This window comes from Felis catus, chromosome E2, assembly GCF_018350175.1.
Source record: "Felis catus isolate Fca126 chromosome E2, F.catus_Fca126_mat1.0, whole genome shotgun sequence".
Taxonomy (NCBI): domain Eukaryota; kingdom Metazoa; phylum Chordata; class Mammalia; order Carnivora; family Felidae; genus Felis; species Felis catus.
The window spans coordinates 40,476,874-40,499,508 of NC_058382.1; the positions used below are offsets into that span (position 1 = coordinate 40,476,874).

The window sequence follows — 22,635 nt, forward strand, 5'->3', positions numbered from 1 at the left end:
TCACTGCATTTTTTTTTAATTGTGTTTGTAAGATAGTTTTGGTTATTGTGTGGAGAAGGGTTCCAGAAGATGGTTGGAAGAAAGTCAGTTTGGAGTTCATTAGGTAGGCTAGGCACTAAAAATTGGTAACTTAGCATTGGTGGTGAAAAAGTGTGTGATCATGGAAAAAAGTGAACAGATCTGAGAGATTTGTAGGATGTTCTAGGGAAATCAAGGGAGCAGTACATTTTTTTAATAATTTTTTTAACTTATATCCAAGTTAGTTAGCATATAGCACAATAATGATTCTAGGAGTAGATTCCAATGATTCATCCCCTATATATAACAGCCAGTGCATGTCCTAACAAGTGTCTTCCTTAATGCCCCTTACACATTTAGCCCATCCCCCCACCCACAACCCCACCAGCAGCCCTCAGTTTGTTCTTTGTATTTAAGAGTCTCTTATGTTTTATCCCCCTCCTTGTTTTTATATTATTTTTGCTTCCCTTCTCTTATGTTCATCTGTTTTTGTATTTTCAATTCCTCGTATGAGTCAAGTCATATGATATTTGTCTTTCTTTGACTAATTTCACCTAGCATAATACCCTCTAGTTCTATCCACATAGTTGCAAATAGCAATATTTCGTTCTTTTTGATTGCCGAGTAATACCCCATTATAAATATATATACCACATCTTCTTTATCCATTCATCCATGGATGGACATTTGGGCTGTTTCCATACTTTGGCTATTGTTGATAGTGCTGCTATGAACATTGGGGTGCATGTGCCACTTTAAAACAGCACACTTGTATCCCTTGAATAAATACCTAGTCATGCAATTGCTGGGTCGTAGGGTAGGTCTATTTTGTTTCTTTTTTTTTTAATTTTTGTTAACGTTTATTTATTTTTGAGACTGAGAGAGACAGAGCATGAACAGGGGAGGGACAGAGAGAGAGGGAGACACAGAATCTGAAACAGGTTCCAGGCTCTGAGCGGTCAGCACAGACCCCGACACGGGGCTCGAACTCATGGACTGTGAGGTCATGACCTGAGCCGAAGTCGGACACTTAACCGACTGAGCCACCCAGGCGCCCCTATTTTTGTTTGTTTTTTTTTTTTGAAGAATCTCCATACTGTTTTCCAGGCAATGCATTTTGCTTACCTTCTTCCATCTGATTAATCTCCAATCCATCTCCTATTGGAAATCATGGTGGGCTCCCCAGGTGGTGCACTTGGTTAAGCCATGATCTTCTGTTCAGTTCATGATGTCACAGTTTGTGGGTTCGAGCCCCACATTGGACTCTGTGCTGATAGCTCAGAGCCTGGAGCCTGCTTCGGATTGTGTCTCTTCCCTCTCTGCCATTCCTCTGCTTTCTCTCTGTCTCTCTCTCAAAAATAAATATTAAAACAAAAAGAAAGAAATCATAGTAAATTGCTCACTTGACTTATGTACCTTAATAAATTCAGTCTTAGAGTCATTGGAATGTTCACCACAGTTGTGCATATTTGTAAAAATGTGCAAATAACTTAACTATGAAAATACATGTGTATACATGTAATGATATAGTGTGGGAACATTGAAATTTTTATCAGAACAATATAATGACATAGGAAAACGTGCAAGTTATATTCTTAAGTGAATATACAATTTGTGAAAAGAATACTTGAAATACAGTCCCTCCCCTGTTTTTTATCCTCCCCCCACCTCGACACATATTGAAAGGAAAGAAAACTGGAAACATATACCGACATTGTGATGGTAGCTTTTTGGTGGTGAGTGGTGAGCTTCAAGTATTTGATGATGATAACAAATTGGTTGTTGCAGTGTGCTTATGAACAAATTTAATTTTCACAGAGCCCCCCCAAAAGCAAATCAGAAATAAAATGTGAACTTCAAAGTTTTTCTTGCTCAGTTAATTATTGCTCCTACAGGAGGTGATTGTGAGTAATACCTTCAATTAATCTGGAAAACATTTTAAAACATTTACAATACCTGAATAAGTGTATACAGTTGTTTCCTATATAATTAGATGTCTAATTATTGAACAATTTTCAAAAGGCATCGGCTCACACTTTGGATCACCTACATTTCATGGTTGAAAATACAAGTCTATCAATGCCTACAACCATGCCATTCATCTTCATTATTGTCAGCATTGTTCTATTATTTTGATGCATGAAGGTGCCATGCCCCTGGCTAGTGTGGGAACCTCCATGCATGAATATCAGATCCCAGAGCTTCAATCGTCATTGCATAATAGCGTTCTTACCCTTGAACTGATTTAATATCCACTTACCGGCCTGAAAAGGAGGGCATGAGAGGCCATTTTTCCAGTTTTTCTGAATGCCTCTGAAAACACAAGCTCCAAATCTGTTATGTGTGTGCTGTACAGTATTTTATACTTTTCAAAGTATCTCTTCACTCATTTATTCAACATAATTTTTAAAGCATAAATGTGGTGACAGATTCCATGTTTGACAATGGGGTTGCAATGTGGCATCGTGCTCTCACAAGCTTTTCTTAATTGATATCCATGGGACAAACAGGGAAAGCATTGGTAACTCTCATTTTACAGATGAAGAAACAGACATCTAGGGAAATTTTCCAACCTGTCCAAGGACACACATGGAAATAAATTATCCTGATTCTTCATATTCTACGTTCTCTATTCCATCTCACATCTTAACCACATATTGATTTAATGTATTACAATCCATTAGCTCTGGATAACCTTGCTCACCAGAGAATAGTAAAAACATGAACTGGGGACATTAAAATTCAGGAGGAATGGAATACTATTCTAAAACTCCAAATCCTTTACCTGATGGTCACAGAAAAAAAAAACACTATTTTTTTTAGAATACTGAAGAAGAATCATACTGATGATTAAGCAAAATACAGAGATTTCAAAGGATAAATAGAGTGGAGTATATGATAGCAAACCTCAAAGAGAAGATTGGGCTATATTCTGTTGAGAGAAGTTAACAGATTCTCAAGGTAATAAGGTAAAAGCCAATGTTGCTGAATTTATTACATAGTTACAGAGAAATTGATTCTTATTCCTATGTCCACCCAGTCCATTATAAAGAGTATACTTATCATCACTCCCCATATGTAACACAGCTCTGGCTATTTGGCAGGGATGTATAAATGTCTGATAAATTCAAGCAAGAGTAAGAGCAAGTGAGGGAGAATGGATGACAGAAGAAAAATGTTGATTCTAAGAACATTTTGTCAGCCTGGGAAATGAATACAGGTTAGTGAGTGCTAACGTACCCCCCAATTCATTTCTCCTGTGATCTAAGCACAGTCCTTCAGCACCTCCCATTTATCATGATGTCTGTCTCAGCTGCCAGAAGCAGAAGTGGACATTTCTTGCTGCCAATGACTTTCCAAAGAAAAGAGCACACCCCCAAACAGCATTGGAGTCTAGAAGATCTGGCACTAACTTTAAACAGTGATTAAAGTGGATTATCCACTACTAATAGAAAAAATTGCCAAAGTCCGTATTGAGGATTGAAACTAGAGAAGATGACAAAGGTCTTCTACTGAGTAGTAACCAATTTGTCCCAGCCCAACCTAGCCCTTCATGCTATAGATATTTTTTATTTGACTACTTCTTTCTTGAGAGTCCTAGATTCCCCATTTGTCATTTAATCACTATGCTTGCATATAAAAGCATACCCTCTCTGAAGGAGATTGCTAAATCACTTATGTCCCGATAACCCCATTTGTAAGTTGAAAAACGTGTGAATTGAAAATGGATTGAATATACCTAACCTACCATACATCATAGCTTAGCCTAGCTTGACTTAAACTTGCTCAGAACGTTTACATTAGCCTACAGTTGGGTAAAATAATCTAACACAAAGCCTACTTTATAATAAAGTGTTGAACATCTCATGTATTAAATACTATACTGAAAATGAAAAACAGGATGGTTGTATGGATACAGAATGGTTATAAATTGGCCGTTTACCCTCATGAGCATGTGGCTGACTGAGACCTGCCCAGAATCGCCAGAGGGTATAGTATAGCATGTTGCTATCCCAGGAAAAGACTAAAATTCAATACTAGAAATATAGTTCTACTGAATACATATCACTTCCACACCATAATAACTTCAGTCATCAGAAGTTGAGCTATAGTAAGTTGGACACGATCTGTATTTGCTTTAGCATCTCTCTCATCAATTATTGAGATAATTCACGTAAAATGTTAGGTAGTGCTTAAAACCTTTTACCCATTCAACATATACTTCATAAGTGAATGTTACATTGTTTTATATACTGAAAATAAAAATTCGACAAATGTGTTCTCCAGTATTGAGGAAGCCATGGTCTAAGAGTCTATGGTTGTACTTTGTCTCTGGAAATCTTTCTAGATATAAACTTCTATGGTTCTATACAGTTTTAGGAATCAGGAGAAAAGTTGGGGTGCCTGGGTGGCTCAGTCAGTTGAGTATTGGACTCTTAATCTCGGCTCAGGTCATGATCTCACAGTTCATGAGTCAGAGTCCCACATCCAGCTCTGTGCTGATGATGCAGAACCTCTTTGGGATTCTGTCTCCTTCTTTCTACCCTTCCCTTGCACATGTGTGTGCTCACTCTCTCTCTCTCTCTCAGAATAAATAAACTTAAGTTTATTTATCTAAGTAAGTAGAAATGTTAAGCATTTCTTTTAAAGCTTGACATAAATTTGTTTCCATGTAAGACATTGTCCAATCAGTTGGCAAAGGCTAAACCAGTAAGAACTGGTACATAACTGATTAAATAATCACTGCAGAATAAAATAAAATATCTCAAATTACTTCCAAAGGAATACAATAGCATCTACTATTTGCTACTAATATATATCGTAGAATCAAGTCCCATTTTTCTCTCCTGGATGTCATTGATTTTCCATGTATATTTATTTAGAGGGAGAGAGAGAACACGAGTGGTGGAGGGGCAGAGAGAGGGAAAGAGAGAATCCCAATCAGGCTCCACACTGTCAGCTCAGAGCCAGACATGGGGCTCAAACTCATGAACCGTGAGGTCATGACCTGAACCAAAATCAAGAGGTGGACACACAACCAACCAAACCACCCAAGTGCCTCTCTCCTGGATGTCTTGTTATGAGTCCTACTGAGCTCAGCACCTTTTCCTAATATCTCATACCCAGTATTTATTTAATAATGTTCTTATTCCTCTTTGCCATTTAGGAAAACTTAAGAGTCATTATTGAGTCAAGTTATTTCCAACCCTAGGAAACCATCTCATACTACCCTCAACAAAGTCATGCCCTCTGACTCTCCCCCACAAGTCTGGACAAGTCTGTCTATAAAAATTCAAAGTCCTTATATTAAAATGTGTATTTATACATCCTATTCACTCTATAAGCTAGTATAATCTCAAATGATAATGATTCCCACATATTCCCATGTATTTGCAATATGCTAAATACAAGTCTAAACTCTCTCTCATGTGTATATATGCCAAACACAAACACATATATATACATCTATACACATACATCTGGAAAAATATATACATATTATAACCCCCAGACTATATATAGATATAGATATAGATATAGATATAGATATAGATATACTATATGTATATAGTATATATTATGTAGTATATATTATATATACTATATAGTATATATATGTATGTTATATATATAATTGTCTCTTTTATATATGATTTTACAATCATATACACACATATGGCTAATTAAGTCTAATATGTGTAATAATGTAATATAGAAAATCATATATGTGGTTAACCATATACAGATATACACAGATAATATAAGTAAAATTACCCTTATCTTACAAATGAAGAACTAAAACTAAATCACTTCACATATTTAAATGAGGAGCTAATAACTAAATTAACACAGGTGATGAATAATTTATCCTTAGTCACAATGGCAGAGGAAATGGCAAAACCAGAATGTAAACTTAGGCTTCTGCCTCCTAGGTTTTAGACCTATGTCACTCTACCTCTCATAGGTATTGTATCCTGTCTATTGTTCATTAATCAGTGTCTACCACTGTCTGACCTAGAATAAAATAATCAATATGTATGTGTTGAATGAATATCATCATGTGAATTTTCATACTCCATGGGTCCAATATCATATGGCTGAATCTTAATAAAATGGTTTTCTTGTGAATTGGTTTAATACGGACTTTCACTGAAAATAAATTATTTAGTGGTAATTTATGTTTAATTGGTTTCGGTGCTGTTTTCAGATAAAGTCAAGGTGTTTATGCTCCAGTGGGCTCCAATTTGCACTAATATTTCAATATTAAAATACTATTTTTATTCTTATTGGTAATAATTTACTTTCCACAATTTTTCCTGTTTGTTTAGTACATTTTCTTCAAAAGTGTGCCTTTTCTGAATTCAAAGACTCATTTCTGTTGTAGAAGCTTGTCATAAGTCTTATGCTATCCTGCCTCCTCTGGCCCTCTCATACCTTGTTACTCATTTTTAATTAAGTAGTTGCCTATCCTATCCTTCTGAAGCCTGTAAGCAGTTCTGTGTGTGTAGAGTGGCCTGGCTTTCTCTCAGGCCACACTTGGTGTCTGGTGTAATCTTCTTCCATCTTTATATGCCTAAAACTTAGTCTGTTTTCTGGGTAGCTGGTTGTCAGGCTTAAAATACAGCTTTCCTGGATCAGAGAAACATCTTGTCTCACGTTTGTGTGATCCAATTACCGTGCATGAGGGACAGTGCGAATCCACTTGGGATCTTCCTTGCCTAGACGATGCTCAGAACTACAACTCCCTAAATGCACCATTCCCATGAATTCCTGTCTCAGACTCAGCCCACCGTGTCTTTCACATTTCATAAAGCAACCAGGATATGTGTATAAAATGGGGTTGTTGGTCATGGAAAGGAAATCGAGCAAGTTGGGCCACGGCTTCCTTCCTTCTCATTAGAACTTTAAATCTTGAGGTTCAGCTACATAGTGGAAGTGATACAATTCCCTTAACCTCTTTTCTCCCTGGACCCACTACTGTCCTTAAAGCCCCATCTAGTAATTTGGTGACTAGAAGATCATTCTAGTGACCTCTGATATTCCTCACTTCCATTTCTGATGCTGTGCTTATTTGTTCACTTCTGTCACATGAATGCATCGACCAGTGGAAGATAAGCAGACATCACTCAGGCATGAAATGCTCAGGCATTTCATCTAATCTAGGAGATTAATCAGTCAATCAATCAATTATTCTTTCATCTAATCTAGAAGAACATGTTGTCTTTTTCTCTGAGCCATCATTTCCTTATGATGGTGTATGGAATTTCATGAATTCCTTCTCATTTTGTAGCCTCCTAAAAATGACTCATCCCTCAATTGTACGTTGGGTCCCAGAATGTCAGTTACAGAAGTATGTTGGTATTCTGATACCAATTTCCTTTTCCCTTATTTTCAAGGTTTTTTTTCGGGGGGGTGGGTGGTTGTTGGGTGTGCTTTTGTATACTTGGTTGATGGAGAAGAGATACATCTAGATGAATAATTTTTTACCATTGCACCCTGGATGCAGATTCCCCTTATCCTGTTTGCTTGCAGGGGGGTGAGGTGGAGGAGAAAACTGCAGTCCTCCCATTTCTGGCAGCCCCTGGACTTGTAGAGCTCAAGTTATAGAGAACCAAACAGATAAAGATTTAAAGCATTATCTGTATCCACTTCATCCTATAATGTCTTTTGTGAGGCTTGCATAGTCTTTAAGCAGGAGTAACTGTCAGCCTCACTAAAGGCACTTTCTCTCCTAATGTTGATTGAATATTGAAAAATCTAACACAATGTAGGGAAAAGGTCTTCGCTGTTGATAATTTTATTTTTGCTAAATCTGCATTGTCTTGCCAGTGAGTAGAAAATCACCTCACATTTAGAATGGGCTGCTTGCAACTTTTGCATGTAATATTATATTCTAGAGTTTGTTGGCTTCTCCCCCACCTCAATTTTTCTCAGTTACTGTTTTGAGAAGGTTGAATGAATGTTTTCAGAATCATCTTGCAAGAGTCAATTTGAAGCTTGTAGTGCCTCAAAATAGTTTTAAGTTCATAAAATATCTTATTGCTTAATCGGGAAAAACAGTAAATTTTCTAATATTTCTCTTAAATGATCTAATATTTTGATAATGTAATTCAGGAGAATATTTCCTCTCTCAGGAACTCTCATTATCTTTCTTGTAACCAACAGTCCATGCTATCTCATCATCTCATTTAGAAATTAATAGATAATTGATGGTACAATAGAAATTGTGAAGTTATTGAATTGTGTTGGTTTGACTAACAAGACTCATATGTAATAGCTGATATCTCCCATTTAAATGCCTTAGCTGGCTGATTTTGGAAATCAGTAAAGTAACTTTATTAAATCAGGTCTTTAAAGTTAGGCGTAAAATATGCTTCTGTAAAGTTATAAAAACTTAGAAATCCTATTAATACTTGACATTATTTTAAACAAAAAATATTTTAGGTAATACCAAACTTTTGCAATTTAGAAAGTAACAAAGTGATTCAGGTTTGCAATTCTGAGAACTAAATCATGAAGAAATATGTCTGGATGTGTTTGAGTATCTTTTATAAACAAACAACCAAAAAGCAAAAGGCAAATAGGTATGTAGCCACAACCTCTTTCTATCAAATATTGTTAAATATGTCTGTTTTTAAAATTAGTTTAAAAATAGTTCCACAGGGCATCTAGGTGACTTGGTCTGGTTAGCCTCTGACTCTTGCCATCAGCTCAGGTCGTGATCTCACAGTCATGAGATAGAGCCCCGCATTGGGCTTCAAGGTAGCTTGGAGCCAGTCCCATTTTCTCTATCCCTCCCCGACGCATACTGTCTTACTCTTTCAAAAATAATAAAAAGGGGCATCTGGATGGCTCACTTGGTTGAGCATCGGACTGCAGCTCTGTCATGATCTCATGGTTGGTGGGTTTGAGCCCCAGATCAGGCTCATTGCTGTCAGCGCAGAGCCCTCTTCAGATCCTCTGTCCCCCTCTCTCTCTGCCCCTCCCCCACTCATTCTCTCTCTCTCAACAATAAATAAACATTAAAAAATAATAATAAATAAATAAATAAACTTTAAAAAAAATAGGTCTTCGGGGTGCCTGTCTGGTTCGGTTGGTTAAGCGTCTGACTCTGGCTCAGGTCATGATCTCACAGTTGGTGGGTTCCAACCCCCTGTCCGGTTCTGTGCTGACAGCTCAGAGCCTGGAGCCTGCTTCAAGTTCTATGTTTCCTCCTCTCTCTGCATCTTCCATGCTCATGCTGTCTGTCTCTTTCTCTAAATAATAAATAAACCTTAAAAAATTTAAAAAAACAATAAAAAAAAATAGGTCCTCTTCCATTTAAGAGTGGCTACTATGGACAGAGACTTTCCAAGGGCAAGAGTAATCAGATGAGTGTTACCGTACAGTGTGGGCATGTCAGGTAGCTTGATATCTGGGTATTCCAAATGGAAAGACAAAATACTTCACCTCTGACTCTAGGAAGATGGAGATGTACTTTTCCCTATTCCTCCCAGGAGGTGTAACCAGAACCCTTCAGTATTATATGTAAAACACACAGTAAAAAGATTCTGAAAGGTAGAAAGAGGAAGGCACACAGGTGAGGGATTTTAGGACTAGAGTAATGACATGCTGATGACTTCCTGGATTTTATTTTTGCATTATGCATCTGCGGTGTGAAACTAAAGATACCAGTAACTTGGAAATGCACAGACACACAAAGACACAGGAAGAGAAAGAAAGAGGGAGGGAGGAAAGGAAGGAAGGAAGAAAGGAAGAAAGCAAAGATGGAAGGAAAGAAGGAAGGAAGGAAGGAAGGAGGGAAGGAAGGAAGGAAAGAAGGAAGGAAGGAAGGAAGGAAGGAAGGAAGGAAGGAAGGAAGGAAGGAAGGAAGGAAGGAAGGAGAGGGAAAGGAAAGGAAAGTGGGTAGGCTCAACAAAAGCCTATTCCTTCCAGCCAGTGGACCAAGAAAGGGACGCAACCTTAGCAAGACAGAAAGCTTTTATATACTACTGTACTATAGACACACACACACACACACACACACACACACACACACACACACACATACACTGTGTCTCTACCTCTACCCCACCAGCAAAGGGGAAAACCTAGACTTACTTCCGCTTTCCTCAACTGAATGGAATTGTCCCAACCCTTCTCTGGGATGATGACAGAGAAAGCTGAGAATATTGCCAGTGTTTTCATCTTTGTCTAGCAATAATGACACCTTCACTGCTATGTTGGCAGTGGAGACAACGTAGGGAAGCCTAGACTCCACTTCCACCTTGGCAGTAATGAGGCACCCCTCTCTCCCCATCGGGATGGCATCAGAGGAGGCCTGGTGGAGAGTCAGGGTATTTACACTGTCCTAGCAATGAATAAGGCTACCTCCCTCCCCTGCTCCAGGTCATCTGAATCCAGAAAGGAGAAGACAAAAGGATAGTACTAAAAATATACATATGGACATATTTTCAACCTTGCAATTTCATATCAATTTTATGTGATGAAGATTTTATAACATATTTTTATTTCCTTACTATTTAATAATATTTCATAATGTGAAAAAACAAAATTTATCCATCCATTTACCCATTGTTGAAGGCTACTCCATTTTAAGTTTTTAAGCTTTATTTTTTAAAAGAGGCTTGGCAGTGAATGTATTTGTGCACAAGTGTGTCCTATAACGTGTGTGTGTGTGTGTGTGTGTGTGTGTGTGTGTGTGTGTTTTACAGGGATTTGAAACCAGATTGACTGGTTCTTAATCCAGAAATAAGAAAAGGAAAAAAAATCGATATTGTTCTCCTTGACATGATCATGAATGGTATATCATGATTGGAACACCATGGAGTAATTTCTCTAATTTTAATTATAGAATTTTAGTCAGAGGGTATAGTTAAGATATTTTAGTTTTCAACCAATCACCACAGACTAGAAAACCTTCATTTGAATGAAATATTAAATTTCCTGCAAATCTTCCAATTTTTCTTTGCAGCAGATAGCAGGGTTTCCTCTGGTTAAATTCCACCTTTTTTGAGATAAAGATGTTCACAGAAATTCCCCATTAATAAGGAAGCTTATATATTGGCTCATCTACATAGAAATATGTTTACACTATCTAGGAGAACACATCTGTTACACAATATTTTTGCCAGGTCTTGGACAAAAAAATCAAATTCTGAAATCAAAGATCTAGGCAATACCAGCCTAGCCAATTGTATCTGTCAATTTATTTGTCAAATTTCTGAGAGAAATATCAGATCGTTTAAGAGTACGATATTTTATCCAAGCCTGCTATGGTTCTTTAAAATGAAATATAGCCATCTAAAATGACAAACATGAATTATTTGACATTAGAGACAAACATTCAAATGTCCTATATACCTAAGTCTATTCAGTGAAAGTGTTTAAGGCCTAAGGACCACTTTACCTGAGAACATTTAAAATGACCAAGGTAGAAAAAAAAAGAGTTACCTGTGGTCCCTTTGAAATTATTTAAGAGTAAAAACACTGAAAGGTTGCAAGCAGATATGTGCACACAATTTACAAGCATGCATTTTGGGGAATGTGCAAGCTAGATTGAAATTATGGAAATGAAAGAACAAAATACCAGTTTCTAGGGGATATAAAGCAAGGCAAATTGCAAAGGAAAATATGAATAACCAAGTCAGGCAGAAACTGGAGAAAAGGTAAGAGCAACTAGTTAATAATTACTTTGGGTACAATATTCCCAGATGATTATTTCATTTCTGCACTAGGTCAGAGTTGCATATAATGGTCACCATTTGTATTTGGCCATCCCCAAAATTAAATAACAAGTTCCATAGCAATATTTTCAAGTGCTTTGGAATGTTAAGGTTTTAAGTTATTCATTTTTTGTACTTATTTATTTTTACATGCACTGTAGTTCACAAAAACTATCATGAATTAAATTCTCATTAAAACTCATTATCAATGCAAATTCTACATAAGTGTCAAAGAGGAAGAGTTATATAATAATTTGGGAAGAAGAGGAAAACACTTATACCAGAAATTTACACTGAGAATAGATGATTCATTTCAACACATAATAGGACTTTGAGTTTTAAAAAGCCAAATATAAGAAAAATGGCAGATAAATAGCTTCTGAAACCGTTAGTAATCATATTTATAATTTGCCAGTAGGAACCTGGGGCCCTGAAGAAATGTGAATAAAATGTGATATTCAAAACATTAATATTCTGATGAACTTAGCAATGCATGCAAAGTGATTACATAATGGGAGGTTCATTGTTGAAATTTGCAATTGGACATCCAGTAGGGGTTAGATGTTACAATCTACAGAGATAACATTGAAAAAAGATAAGGTAGCAGACAGAATCCTATAAAAAGGTATTTTTCAAATACAAAAAAAAAAGGACAACTTTGAGATGAAAAGATCAGGTTTGGCTTTGTTTTGTTTGTGTTGTGTTGGAACTTGCTCATCTGAAAATAAAGTAACATTATTGAAATGAGTTTAACAGGGAAGCTATTTACACAGAGTTAGGTTCAGATATACTAGGTCAGAAGATTCATGCCTGTGGATATTTTAAACCTCCCTGACCTATATATTATAGCTCTCAAACACTTCCTATTTTCTTCCTGCCATGACAGATCAGTAGATGAGATATACTGAGAACAGGTTTTGTTGTTGTTGTTCTTTTTTTATTATTTTTTAAATTAAATTTAGAGAAAAGTTCACACGTTTGTTGTCAATGCCCTTATAATTCATCATAAATTGACAGTGTTGTAGGATGTGAATTGTTAATGCAATGGAGAGGTCTGAACCTAGAAGTAATAAGGTAGAAAGGTATAACCAATGAAAACAGTGAGAGTCTGTAAAACAGATTTGATCGCTAACTTCTTGGATATGTATGGTTTCTAAACAGGGATGAAGGAAGAACAGAGTAGGTGTGGACAGTAAACACTATTGAAATAAAGAGACAAAGAATATTAGTATGTAGGAGAATAAAAACAGGAAGAACTGAATGTCCAGGGCTTGCCATGGAGGAGTAACCTGAATTCCACTAACCTTGCCATTGGAATTAACACAATCTGGACACAATTCAATTTTCAGATAAACCTGCCTGAACATGTTAGAGAATAATCGAGGCAGGACATGAGGAGCTGAAATTCTTGAGAAAAAAAGCTACGACAATATAAATTCCACAGTTACCCATCTTTCTCCTAAGGTTTGTGCCAATTCACAGCATGGTGAAATGGAACTCAAGGAGAACAGAGAATAAAGTCCTGAGTTGACAAATGAACTAGGATTAAAGTGTCCAAATTCCTGGGTGGAGAATTCTTGACTGGAAAGAAGTAAACCAAAAATTATTTGTCTAATATTCCCTTGAGGAACTGGCCAATTCCAAAGTCGCTCCAGCACAGGGCAAGGCCGAGAAACCCAGAATAAAACAGCATTTGGAAGGTTTCAGCAGTCATATGTTTCTGAGAAGTTAAAGATAAGAGTTCAAGCCCTCCAAATGTGAAAAAGACATGGTAGATCCAAACAACCCTAGGAGTGAAGAAAAAACTGACGACCACCATCCTGAATAAAAACACACCTGCTTCCAGTAATATCAAGATAAGTAACTGGTACTCTATCTTCCAGCCACAAAAGAAATGTAGTCTTCTTTGGAGTAGATGATACCCTTTAGAGTTTTTCGAGAAAAAGTCACAAAGCATATAACACAGACATGAAGGATCAAATGATTGAATATAGATGATTCATATGTTGATACAATAAGAAGATGGCGGGGAGACACTAAAGTATCCCCCAAATTGAGAAGGCACTTTGAGACCAGAAGACAAAGTAGTCCACTGCATACAGTTTATGGTTTTATTTAGGGTGGCTTACTGATGGAGGCAATGAGGAGGGTGGTGATCCAGGCACCATACAGCTATTCTTTCCCAGGTCCAGACTGTAGTCCACAGATTTTATAGAGCAAGAGGATGTACAGAAGGGCACTGTAGTGAGATCAAAGGATTGGCATGAATCCCAAAGGGTTTGAGTGAACCTAATTGACAGCTAGCCTTTAATTGGACCTTGATGTACCACCTGTGCATCAGGAAGGAGATAGACTGTGTTGTCTCTAACAGAGTCATGGGAGACCAAAGCAAGCATCCCCCACCCCGGCCTTGGTTGGCATTTCTAAGGTATGCATATAAATCTCTAAGGGGGCCAGAACATGTTGCCCCAGGAGAGGTCATGAAGTGAACATGAACAAAATGGAGAGCCAAAGTGAGGTCAGTATTGGTAGCATGCCTGCAGAGAGTGATTTTATAATAAATATAATTAATAAATTGAAGATACTAGAGGAAAATGTGAAATCCATAGTGGAGTTTCTCTCTCTCTCTCTCTCTCTCTCTCTCTCTCTCTCTCTCTCTCTCTCTCTTTCTCTCTGTCTCTCTCTTTCATTCATTTATACACACACAGACACACACAGACACACACACACACACACACACACACACACACACACATATATATATATATATATATATATATATATATATATATACATATATGTATGTATGTATTCTCCTTGAGTTCCATATCACCTTGCTGCAAAATGGCACAAAACTTTGGGATAAAGATAGGTAAATGAAGAGCTTATATTGTTGTGTTTATATATATATATATATATATATATATATATATATATATGTATATAAAATGTTTAAAGGACCATTTGGTTGGCTGTCTTGAAGAAAGACACAGCACTAAGATGAGCCAAGAGTGGAAGCAGAGAGACCTGGGTGGTGGTTACTGTAGAAACCCATGCATCCTAAACACACTGGTTGGTACCAGAGTGGTGACAATGAAGGTGAGGAGAATTGTTTGATTCTGGTTATTTTGTTGAAAATAGAGCAAGCAAAATTTTTTGCTGGGTTGCCCATGGGGTCCAAGAGAAATAAAAAATGAGCCAGGAAGGAATCCAGTTCTTTTTCATTAGCATCTGAAAGGAGCTGCCTACAACCAAGTCAAGAAACACTCCAGGAAAAGTAAGTTCAGGGAGGAAAATCTAAAGTTGTCTTTTGGGCATGTTATAATAAAAAATATTAACTGAAATGGATGGCAAACTCAACCCATTTATCATTTATTTCAAAATAAAAAGATGGAATACATTGATTGCTCTCATTCTGCCTTTCCTAACAATTCCCTGAAGTAATATAGGAAGTAAACTTAATAGAATCAGTGATATTTACTACTTTTTGAGCATAAATCTTCACTTGTTCTTTCTCAAGTGAGTAGTGTGGTCCCTTACAATTACTTTTTTCCTCCAACCTGTTCAAATATTTGGCAGGAATATGGCCTTATCAGGTCATCATGGAGCCTCCACTATTGCTGAGCTAATAATACATTTTTGGAAAACTCCATTTAAACGTTGCAGATGAAAATCTATGCCCACTCTCTATGTCACTCCCAAACACATTGGAAGATGAGCCACAGGGGAAGTCCATATGTTAGAAAGGCATGCTTCATTTAGCTATTGCAACACGATGGCTGAAGGGTGCTATAGATGGAGTTGCTCAGAAAAGATTACATCTCTTGGCTTCTAGCAAAGGGGGGAAAAAAGCATAAAAAAGGCTGTGCTAAGGGCTAAGAGCTTTATTGAAATTCTACAGAAGCCTTACAGAAACTGTGAGCTTCTGACTTGTTATCAGGTACCTGCATTTGGGCATCCTGACACTCTATAATTGAAATTCATTGCTGGACCTTTAGTCTATAAAAATGGTATGCTGTCATTAGCGCTGACTGCTTGCTATATTCTCCTGTCACTCCTTAGGCCAGCTTAAACCATCTCAGATGAAATAGCCTATTTCATGTCAGACCTCAGCGTTTGCCACTATTAAAGTGGAAAGCTAAAGCAATGTTTAGCAATGTGGTAAAGACTAATGCGGTAGGATTGCTAGAGAAGTAGGAGTCTTTCTTTCTTTTTTTAAAATTTCTTTAAAATTTAATGTTGTTATATAGTACCATCTCTGTTACACTGCACCTGTCAGAATGAGAATTATTATTTTTTGATTCCATTTTAATTGAACCTGTTAATGCCACACATCTACCTTACACTTTAAGAAGTATAAGAATATTATTTCAGCAATAAGACAAGTTAATGTAAGAATTACAAGGTAATATTTCACATTCATGATGTGAAGACTTGAGACAATTATGTGGGTAATTCAGTCAAAAAAAGCTATATTGTGCTACACACACACACACACACACACACACACACACACACACACACTTAGGTAGAAGAGGAAATCGTGGATTTGGGAGATTTAACTTTTAGTTTGTTCCAGAATGACTGTATTTGTCACTTGATAGTCAAATGGTCAGAGAGAACTTTGTTGTCCCAGATATCCATGTTATGAGATGAGTCACCTCATTAATCAAAGAAATCAAAAAGCCTAACTGTTGACCACTAGAATTGTTAAGCTGTCCCAAATTACCTAAGCACACAGACCTAATAAGGATTAACCTTCGCAGTGATTTAAGAAACTGAATAAAAGTGGAACTTGAAATGATTCTGCTTCCCTATCCCACTATATGGTCTCAACTTTTATTCATGTGATATGGAACAAAAACAAAAACAAAAACAAATTTAACCACCACCATGAAATGATTTTTATAAAAGCTGATAATATACTTAAGAGTGATGGAAATTTTTTCCTCAAATTAATACTGTGTTCTGTTTCAGGTCACTCAAACTTAGCAATTGCTTGACAAGTGAACATTCTCTTTGTCCTTCTTTTTTTACCTTTAAATATCTGGTAGTTGTGTGTGTATGTTTATTTTAATCACAGTGTAGTCAAGCCACATTGCACTGAATGCTAGAATACCCAGATTCATGTCTTGGCTTCATTATTAATGAGCCTGGTGATTCTAATATGGGTCCCTGCCCATATAGAGCACCAGAATCTTTACTCTAACATAACTAGTTTGTATTTGGTGAACAAGCTTTGTAATTCAAATGTGATACAGCCACTATATTATTCTGTTAAGGAAGAAGTAAAGAAGTCGCTATGCTCTATGGAAGAGATGCTCAGAGAGGCTCCCAGGAGACACAGGTGAGGCTGTGCTTTAGAGATTGTGCCTGGGTGTATTTCACTACTACAATATAAACACCTTGAGTACGGTAAAGTCATACCTTTTCACCTCAGTGTTCCTAGAGCCTAGGGAAAAAAAAAACACTTATATCTTGGTACAACTAAATGCTGAAAAAACAATTCAATTAAAAATGGGCAGAAGACATGAACAGACACTTCTCCAAAGAAGACGTACAAATGGCCAACAAACTTATGAAAAGATCCTCAACATTGCTCATCATCAGGGAAATGTAATGTAATTCAAAACCTAAATGAGATATCACTTTCCACCTTTCAGTATGGCTAAAATCAATAACACAACAAACAACAGCTGTTGGTGAGGATGTGGAGAAAAAGGAACCCTCATGCACCATTGGTGGGAATGCAAACTGGTGCAGCCACTGTGGAAAGCAGTATGGAGGTTCCTCAAAAAGGTAAAAATAGAATTACCTTACAACTCAGTGTTCCCAGTATTGGATATTTACCAAAAAAAATACAAAAACGCTAATTCAAAGGAACACCTGCACCCCTATGTTTATTGCACCATTATTTACAATAGCCAAACTCTAGAGGCAGCCCAAGTGTCTATAGATAGATGAATGGACAAAGAAGTAGTGTGTGTGTATTTGAATATATATATTTGAATATTCAGTCATAAAAAGTGAAATCTGGCCATTTGCAACAACATAGACCTGGAGATTATAATGCTAAGTTAAGTAAGTCAGTCAGTGAAAGACAAATAGCATATAATCTCACTCCTATCTGGAATTTAAAAATAAAACAAAATGAACAAAGAAAAAAAAAAGAGACAAATCAAGAAGGAAAGTCTTAACTACAAGGAACAAAATGATGGTTATCAGGGCGACGGATAGATAGGAGGGTAGGGGCAAAGAGGAATGGTAATTACAGAGTACACTTCTGATGGAAAAAATGGAATGGAACAAAACAAAAAGCAAATGCCTGTAGACGAACAAGTGTTCAATGATCATTTGGAGAAAACACAGAAACTGAGAGAAAGGAAGAAAAAATTTCTGAGAAATGAAAGAAATAGGAAGAATGAGAAAAGAGAAGGGAGGGAATTAGCACAAGTCAGCACACTTTTTTTTTGTAAATTTTGTAAATTTTTCAAAATTTACATATTGAAGTCCTGCCCCCCTAGTGTGACTGTGTTTTGATATGGGACCAATAAGGACATAATTAAGGTTAAATGAAGTTATGAGTGGGTCTTGATCTGATAAGATTAATGCCTTTATCAGAACAGATACCAGAAAATTCTCTCTCTCTCTCTCTCTCTCTCTTTCTCACTGCACACACACCAAGGAAAAGGAAAAGGGGCCCTGTGAGCACAAAGCAAGATGGTAGCCATTTGCACCTCAAGGGGATAATCCTCATCTGGAACAAATTGGCTAGCATCTTGATCATGAACTTATAGCCTCTAGAACTCTGAGAAAATAAAATTGTGTAGCTTATGACACCCAATCTGTGGTATTTTGTTATAGCAGCCTGGTCAGATTAATACAGTAATCCATCCCCAAACTAGAATATTTTAACTTTTTTGGGTTCAATGGAAGCAGATTCTTTTTCTGTCTATCCTCTTATCAAAGTCATCCTTCAGTCTCCTGTTCAAGTAACCCTTCTCCACTAAAACTTTTCCTAACTCATAAGCTCCAACCAGTCTCATTTTTTTCTCTGAGTTCCTATAGTTTTGGTTTTTGGAAGTGGTTTTTATCCTTACCTCATCTGGGGAATTTTTTCAAAATTCTGACACCCACACTATGCTCTAGGACAATTAAGTCAGAAACTGTGACAGAACCAAACATCACGTCTTAAGCATTTCTTCATGGTTTATTTTAGGTATGTTGTAGGAAATTAAATGGGTGAGCTCATTATCCTATAGACTTTTCTGGGAACAAGATCCTAATTGTGCTATGCCTGCGACTCTATGTCATGAGATTAAAATTAGAGTACCTAATTCAAGAATATATATATGTATATATATTTTTTGTTTATACAAAACTAACATTTTATCTAGTAGAAGCAATGCAATGTGCTTGTGTTCAACATGTTGAAGAGAAAAAAGATGATATTTATATCCCAGGAAAGAAAAGCCATCAGTCGTAAAAAATGTTTGAATTGTCTTTATAAACTAAATGAGATAGGATATATTTAAACGATGTGAAAGAAAGCTGTATTCCCCCCATAAAATTCCTATACTCGTGCTGTGGTCAAGAAAATCTATAACATGGTCTTCTTTAAATCAATTTAATGGTCCCCAAAGACAGAAATTAGGTAGGCGGATTTTACAATGCATACTTCTACTTGCTCTCTTTTCATAGAAACTGACTGATCACTATTACAGCAAACATGCTGTAAATGAGAATAAACCTTTTTTAACCAAAATACAAATGAAAACTTATTGGAACCTCCTGGCTGGAAAGGACTCTGGTGAGATGCATGTAAAAGAGAAGAAGACCATAGGTCCACTGAAGAAATGAAGAGAATATATTGTAGAGGATGATGGTGGGCATGGTAGTGAATGTGGTGGGGGGAGGGGCAGAGAGCAAATTAAAGTCATTTGCCTTAAGTGAAAACCCTACTCACCCACACATCAACAGAAGTCAGACCTCCATTTGAATACAGGTATAAATATGCACAGATTTAAAAATAATTACCTAATAGTGATTCAATAGACTAGTAGATTCATAAAGAAAACACAAGCAACAGAACAACCAGATGGTAAGAAAACATTTTTAAAATTCAAAATGATGTTATGTTCCCAATAAATGGGTGAAGGTGTTCCCATGGTAGAATTAGAAAAAAGAAGAACAAGTAAGCCTAAATGAAATGAAATTGAGGAAGGCAGATTTTGAATTTTTAACATCTGTCTGCTAACAACACATTCAAAACAATAGTAATAGTAATAACAATAATTATGTCGGGGGGGGGATAAATAAAGAACAGCAAAATAAAATTGAAACTGAGAACAACTAACTTTTATATTAGGTGAGCATGATTTCAGCCAACTCTCTAAGCACCCGAGTATGCAGATCAATGCACATTCACAAAACAAATCTAATGATGAGATCACATTTTATTAAAAATACACTGTGGATTAAATGCAACTTCAACTGAATGAAAAGAGCAAACTTTTAATGAAAAGGTGCAGAGGTGAATTGATATTCATGCTTATGTATATGAATTAAACTTTTCTTCCCATCTTGGAGAATGAGGAACAACCTCATAGAGTCCACCTGTACCAGATGAGGATGCTGATAATACCTGTGGTGGTGGTGTTGGTGATGATGTTGTTGATAATGATAAAAAAATAACCACCACCGTTTATGGCTGCCAACAGTATCAGCGCAATGGGAACGCCAGTGGGAATTTGTCTGATGTAATCCCCATCTCAAACCTTGTTAAAATTTCCATTGGAGATGGAGTCTTCAAACTTGTCCAGTCTCATCCATCTAGCAACTGAGTTAGGATGGAAACCTGCATCTGTGTGATTCAGGGATCGCGTGTGTCCAGTTTCTCACACAATCTATGGAGAGACATGCTCCCCCCTGCATGACTAACTTCCTTCTGTGGGCTTTTTTTTTCCCTAAATGCAACTTTGGTTCCCAACTTCCTGTGTCAAGTTACAAACAATTTGTCATGCCTGCAGTCACACTTTCGGTTCCTGTCAGTTCTGTGAAAGAGCCCTATCATCAGTATGGTTTTGCACTCCCTAAGCAACTTGTGGGTTTCATCCTTCCATGCAAGTGACTTGTCACATCTTCAGTTTTCTCACACATTTCAGCTCAAAAGGAATCCCAGTTCTGTTTTTTATTTAATTCATTGAAAATGTCCATACTGTCAGAATGCTAAAGTCCAAACTCCTACCATTACATTGTCCCTCTGCTCTGACATAAGAGATCTTCCAGCCATTATCAATTACCCTTTTTCTTAACTTCAATGACAAATTTCTTTTTGAATTATGTATCAAAGTGTACTGTAATTGCTGCTTGAGTCATTGACTATGTCTTTGGTGGTGTTGTAAAGGAAGACATTCTTTCTCCCCTCCCCCTTTTTTTCTCACTGTACTCCAATGTCAAAGGATAAGAAAGAGTAGTGGAATGGAAGAAAAGAAAACAAAACAAAATAAAAAACTAACTCTGGAAAGATGGTAGGATTGATCTCTGACACTCTTCCTCCCACAACCTCCCACAACCTTACCCGGTGTACTTTTAGATAAATTACTCAGTTAATCTGAATCCCAAATTCCTCTTGCATGGAGATGCTAACATATGTCCTACTTGCTTCATAATATAGATTAAAAAGAAAAAAAACTAAAAATCCTATGAACTCTATTTTTGAACTAAAATTTTATATAAATGATTTATTAAACTGAATTCTCCATAAAAGAGTGAATTTTATGCTAAAGCAAGTATTTTCTCTTTATTATAATTGCTAATTCACTTAAGCAACCTATTTTCTGAGTGTCAGAATTCTTTACACTGAAATCCACTTGGATGGATATTCCAAACTAGTTTAGAAATGACAAGTATATTAGTGGCAACTCTTTTAGTTGGTACTAACTCTCCTAAAATGAATATGTAGCTACAGATCTCTTCTTAAGATTACAAACAAATTTTCCTGAGGATATTTTGCAACCCTACAAACACAACTCTTTATAAGGAATAGAGTTACATGGGATAATACACACACAGGAAAACATGACTTTACTTAAAAAATAGCTACATTATTCTTGAGTAGTGTACAATCCACACACACACACACACACACACACACACACAAGGGAAAGATTATGGCCACTTTTAGGACTTTGACAGAACATCTAGCATAGACACAATCTTTGCTTTGAAATCATTCTGTGCACTAGAAACTAATAATAAAAACTAATAATAATAAAACTAATAATAAATACAGAGAATTTTCATCGGAGTTTACAGAGAGGAAAGGAAATACAATGGAAGACATCTTTTATCTAGTGACCAGAAGACCTGTTACATTCTTAGCTAGAGTATTATTCATTTTGAATCCATGTTCAACTCTCTGACTTCAATTTATTCACCTACTAAGTTGGTGAGGAGTCAGAGAAGAAGTTACAAACAAATTTAACTTTAGAAAACTTTAAAGTTAAAAAGATCAGAAAACAACAAATATTCCTCAAATCCTGGGTGATATCAGTAAGCCTAATCATATGTTCTTTTTACAGTCTTTGTTTCTAGAAAAAGAATTATATAAGCTTCCAAGTTGAAAAAAAAAAAAAAGAATGTTCCAAAGTACCAAATTTATGGGCAACTTCTGACTTTAGCAAATAGTATTCAGTTTCCACTGAAAAATGAGTATAACTAAAAAGGACTGATGTTTCTAGCTTACCTGTCAATCACATGTAAGGATAGCATGGAAGTGATCTAAATCAGATAATTATTCAAGATCTACTCTTCAGACATCCAGAAGTTATTACATTGTCCCATGAAACGGTGAAGTGCATTTAAAATTTCATTGCCTTTTATAGAAATT

At 36.4% G+C, this 22,635-nt stretch overlaps 1 long non-coding RNA gene across 1 annotated transcript in view; it reads left to right on the forward strand.

Annotated features, from left to right (window-relative positions):
• LOC123382277 overlaps window positions 1-22,635 on the forward strand; it is a 514,364-nt gene that overhangs the window by 254,073 nt on the left and 237,656 nt on the right. The window lies entirely within an intron of this gene.